A 6,269-nucleotide genomic window follows, 5' to 3' on the forward strand; every position below is an offset into this window, starting at 1 on the left:
GAAAGCCTCTCCACTGCCACAGCATCTATCAAGGATGATAATTTTGCCGCACAAATCACATTAGTGTACAATTAGGAAACAAGGGCTATTAGTGAGACACAACTGATCGTCCAAGTTGTATTATAAGCCTCGGGCAGACCGACAAACATTCTGTGTTCTTTGATGTACTCGGGGTGTGTTGGGCTTTCTACTGTGATTGAACAGATATACACTGGTTTCTTTCAGGGTTTCTTTTCAGACAACATCACTCAGTTAAATAGGGTCAGAAGCTACATTTTGAGTGGCACAATGCGCAGCAGCCATCAGCACACGGATGAATCCTTCAACTCTCGAAGGCAAGACAAATATCCATAAATATCTCTCTCATTTCTGCAACTCTACAGATCATGGCCACCACATTACCTCAGGTCTCTCATTCCCCTGCGTAGCTAAAAAATACAATACTAAAATGAATGTGGCAAGAAATAGTCTCACGCAAGTGGATCTGTGATCTGCTTCAGGTCTTGTTTTGGAACATGTGCTGTTAATAATGGTTTAAATTAGGAGGGCCGTGATCATTATCACGCAGAAAGCATTGTCTTCCAATAATACATCAACGGGTTTGAAAACACAAGGCTCATTTTAAGACAATAATTTATGAGTTGCATTGGAGTTATTTAATTAAGTAATCTCTACTCCTCATGACTTCTGGTGGGATACTAATTTCCTGAAGCTGCAAACACCGAGTGCAATTTAAAAATTCAATAAAAACTTGAGTGTTTTGGGGTTTGTGAATAAATTGCCTTGCCCTTTAAAATGTTTAATAGTGTCGAGAGCGCATAACGTTGAAAACACAGCACTGACGACATGTTGGTTTAAGATATTAATCAGTTAATACTTCAGGGGCTGATGTACTTATTGTGAACTTTTGGATGAAAAAATGAAATTTTCCTGGAAAGTTTCCCTTTTCATATTCCTCCTCGTCCTTCCTTTCATGCATTACTCCGCCCCGCTGCAAAAGTTGCAATTTTCAATGCCTGAATGCAGCCACTGCTGTTAAATCCCATCACGACGCAAACGTATATCTCTCATGAGCAGACAGAGACGATGCTGCAGATTAGTCCATGAGAGAGAGGAGATTTTGATGGTTTGATTTATTTCCTTTAAGACAGCCGCACTGAACACAGTAGGGGTTTCTACCTCTCACATTATGCTCAAAATACTATAGCTGGCTCACTCATACCGGCAAATGCATCCTCACATTCATACATTAGGCTGCTTTAGATAACGGCTTGACAATCTTTATAAAAAGGGGCGATACCCCATTGGCTGTTTTTTCAGCTACACTTTCAACTACCGTTGTTTAGGTGCACACATGTTCAAAACTAAAAGTGAGGCCTCAAATGGAGAATGAGAAGGAACCGACAATGGCCCCCGGGGAATCATACCCCAGGAAATACGGACTGAAGAACCTGATATATTGTTTTGAAAATATATTTGTTAATGATATAAGAAAGAGGTATTTTGTAAATGAACCAAAGGCTTTATTTTAGGAACCAAATGTGTGTATGCAAATATGCCGGGCAAGAGCTGCAGGGGAAGAAAGAATATACAGAATACAATATTTCCAGCTAACATGTCCGACCAGAGATGGAATAGGAGGCTGTCAACGAAGGGTGCATTTTAAAAAGGTTGGCATGCTAACTGATCATTTCAAATACATACCTGTAACACCAAACACTACGAGCCACAGAGACAGAGGACAGGGACCAAAGGAATGAGGCGATGCCAATAGGTGCCTTCTATGATCTGGCCCTGATTAGGGAATTGGTCCGGGGAGGAGCCAGCCTCAGGATTCTGTTCACATACATTTTCATTATGGATGGAGATACATAATATACCTCACTTTGTTTGGTATCTTTTTTTATATATATGTCCGGAATTTACGTTTAACTTAACTTAATGTTCTGTTAATTTATTTCCAATTGCTATCAATTTGTATACTTTAGTTTCCTCCCTCTGACTTACTGGTTAAACACCATAAACTGTATTTTGGTCTTTCACTGCTCCAGGCGTGTTTGCTCATGCACCATGGCTGTGAGCTGGGTTTGTGTGCGCGAGTAGAAATCCAGATGAGCTCCAACCACACCTGGAGGAATTAAATGAGGCTTTGTGCGTAACCAGTATGTGTCCTTTCTCCATTGTCCTTGTGCCTTCTGCAGTAAGGCTGAGTTGTAATGAATTTCTGTCTGCAACAGCTGAAAACACTCCAGGCCTTCAGTGAAAGAGTAGTACACTACACCTGAGCTGGAATGAATGGGCGTGAATGGGCGTGACCATCCACATCAGCAGAGGTCATTGTGACAAGCTGTAAAAGTGGTGGTTTCGTTCATCATCCATTGATTTTTAGCGCATAGAGGAATACACTGCATCTCCTGTTTTAACACGACTGCGTGAAACCAAGCTCAAGATCACTTTCACAGCCGATTTCTGAGCACCCATGACACATTCTTGGATTCGTCCAGTGTCCTGTGAGACTGTCGCTGTAAGGGAATTTTCTCAAATGCCTGAAATAGCCAGCCGCTGACATTTTCCTGAAGTTTCCCAGGAAAACATGCTCTCAAGATGGAGGCTGTTCAATGCAATTTACGGCTTCTTCCTCTAACTGTCTGCTTTACGGTTCCATTGAATCTGCTGAGGAAAATCCCATAACAGGAGGATTTATGTCAATTATGGAGATTTCACCCTCATTGTATCTTGATTATTGCATAACTCCTCCATCTCTGCCTTCAAATGCAATACAGTTTGCATCCAATTTCAGACTATTTTCATTTAAAGATTCCCTTTGATGGATTTGGTGTTATGTAGTTGGCAGGGGACAATATTTAGCAGAACAATCATAAAACGGCTCCGTACACATCTAACTTGATCATCATATTATTATAATATCACGGATTCAGAAGGGTTGTGAATATGCTGGAGGACAGTACGTCTCCGTCTCTTTGCTGTACCAATTGCATTCAGCAGAGCCTGAAATGACATATTATAGCTGCCTATAGAAAAGCTAAAGCATCTTGACATAAAGAGGAGAACCCTGCCTTGTTAGTGTGATAACAACTTCCATTTGTCGAAAGGCGAGAGCGGCCATCCATCTTTGAGACAATTGTGTCAGTCGATTCTGTCTCATTCCACACATCTGGTGCTGGTATGTGATTTGAGCTGAACCTCTAGAATTAAAAGGGGCTGTATGACATTGCCAAGACCGAGGGATAACAAAGACACACAAATGGAGTAAGAATTCCTTTGTTTTCCCTGCACACTCATTATACAAAATCGCTCAACCCTGAAACATTGAAAAGAATAGTGTTGGCGAGGAATATGCTGCTGCATGAGATAATGTTGCAGAAATGCGTGAAAACTAAGTGTGTCGTGGTGGGTCATTTTACTTACTTGTACTACACTTAGAGTCCATAATATCATTAAATCTTTTCAAAACTACAGAATGAAAAGTACTGTTCATCATCAAATAAGTGGTGCAACTTGTCCATTTGCATCTACATCTTTTCATCTTTTTTCTCTGCAAACACATGTTGCAGCTTGTGTTTTTTCTTTTGCTTAGAAAATAAAGAGTAACACCAAAGAGTTTGTTATGTCTGTATTCTTGCGCTAAATAGTCTTTTTTTTTAAAACACACTAATCAATTTGGTTTTACAAAATGCATTTTTTTTTATCAGCTTTCATATGATGCAGGTCCGAGCTGAGAGGGAGAAGGAAAGGAGATCAACACAAGCCAAAATAATTGAAAGGAACATAACAAAAATAGCTGTCAGAGTATTTCACAGTGCAACAATCTTTCATAAACACAGTGTCTGCTCGTATTTACATGGCATTACATACAAAATATACAGAATCTGTTTCCCCAAACCAAGAATTATAAATCGTACAGTGTGTCTTACAGTGTGACAAATCACTGTGATAAAGATGAAATTCATACAAAATAAATAAGATACTTTAAAATTAGGGAAAGGGAAACCAAACTCTTCCATCATAGTACGATGATGGCAGTCTCTCATGTTGATTGTCTCTCTCCGTTTCTTCCTTATACCTGGCTCGCAACAAAAAAGTAATTTAAATATAATATTGCAATATGTCTCCTGTCTGTTTCATTTAGGAGGGCATTAGGGGGATTGTTAAATTCAGCTACAAAATAAGAATTGACTGCTTTCAGCTTGTGTGGCTAATGTTAATAAAGAGCTGCATTCTTGTCATTTATACCTGGATTGATATGATTGTATTTGATCATCTAATTAGACCAATTCAATGTTATTGGTGTTCCCCTCCATTAAATATTTAATGGTGATTTTTATTTTCTATGGCTCTATTTATCTGGGTATATTTCAAAGCAGAAAGCACAATGTATCTTTAATTATAGTTGAGTATATATTAATGGTGATTAATAAGCCAATTATTACAATGTGAAGTTACTTAAATACTTTTAAGATCAACTTCAGAGCCTCATTCTGACTAAATGTGCAAAATGTACCAGTTTTTAGGTCTGTGGAAAAAACACATTTTAAACTTTACTTTATAATAACTGTCTAATGTCCCACACAAATCTTGTTATTCCAATTCGACAATGATGATGAATAGAAATATTTACGTATATGATGACCAGACATTGAAGAGATAACAACACAGTAGTACCCATGTAGACAGAGAATGTAGTGAGTCTGTGCTGAGAACCAAACACGTCATCTCAGATTAGGTTTAAAATTATTCTAAAGTCTTGTGATAGCTATATCTTTGTTTATGTCAACAAATCCAATTTAAATCCCAACAATGAAGTATTATCTGTGCATTGTAGAATATCTTTGAGTTAATCCTACATAACACGTCTATTGTGAACTGCATATACAATTTTGGTCTTTCTGTTTTTGCTGTGAACGTCACATTTTTTGTTCTTTACTATTTTTGTAAAAATAAAAAACAATCTCAAACAATTTTTGCGACTCAAGCCATCTTGTACTTTTTTTTTCATTATTAGTTGACCAAACACTCCTGCTGCTGTAAATACTCACGAGAGAAGTGGTTCTCAACCTTTTTTCATTGATTCAGTTTATAAACTTAAATTTATATTTGATTGAATATGTATTAAATAACAATTTTTAAATGATTTTTGAATGGATGCTAATTTTAAATATATTTTTTACAAATCTCACGTACCCCCTGGAGTGCCTTCAGGTACACATACCCCCATTTGAGAACCACTGCACTAGACTAGAGAACCAAATGTGTATTAATCAAAATCCCTCTTGTTTGAGAGACATTTGCTATAAACTACAATGCACAGCTCTTATAGAAAATGACTTTGCTTTAACAAAATAACAGAAAAATAGAATATCTCCAGCCGTACCCTCAAAGATGCACCTTCACCATGTCTTTTAGTACGTAAACAGGCAGTGGCAACAAACTAGTCAGCTAGAGGCTTTATCGGCTGTACGCTTAAGGATAATACATGTTTTTACCTGGCTGAATTTAAATGACTGCTATTAAATGTGCAGTTTTAGAAGTTCATTGGGCTTCTAAGTAACTTTTATAGATATATGTAAGACACTGCCTTGACGTGATTTAAAAAAATGGTGGCTGGCTATTGACAAAAAGCAAACTCGGTGTGGTCTTGTATTCATACTTAGATGCACTATCTTTCATCCTCCAAAATCCTTATGACAAAGCAACAATATAATTACAATAGAGTATTATGAATGTATTTAGGACAAAGAGTAGATTATTAATGTTTGCTGTCTGTGCAAAACGTGTGAACAAGATGTGAACATTTATTTAAGTAATTAATGTGTTGACTGTCAGTATGAATGTGATCTTTGTATCATTTCATCATTAGCAAGCCTCTGGATGCGTATTCCTAAAAATGCTACTATATTCATTGTAAAATATGCATTTAAAAATAGAAAGAAAAGGTGGATAGATGAAAGGCCTCAAGAGAATGACAAAGGATGATCGTGAGTAACATCTGTGCAGCTTCCACACTGCAGAGAAGCTTGTTTGTGAGACCATTGGCACAACTCATATCACACTTAAGTCATATGCAGTGAAACAACTATTGTGGCTGTTCAACCTAAAAATAAAGTTTTTTATTCATATATTTCTTATGTGCATTTAGCTTATTTTTTTGCTTCTTAGCCCTGTGATAATTGGCACAAATACAGCAACTGCAAAAACAACAAAGCAGTTGGTAGTGCAGCATCACAGGACACACACTTAGCACATACTTA

This window comes from Taurulus bubalis (assembly GCF_910589615.1).
Source record: "Taurulus bubalis genome assembly, chromosome: 16".
In the NCBI taxonomy this organism is placed as follows: domain Eukaryota; kingdom Metazoa; phylum Chordata; class Actinopteri; order Perciformes; family Cottidae; genus Taurulus; species Taurulus bubalis.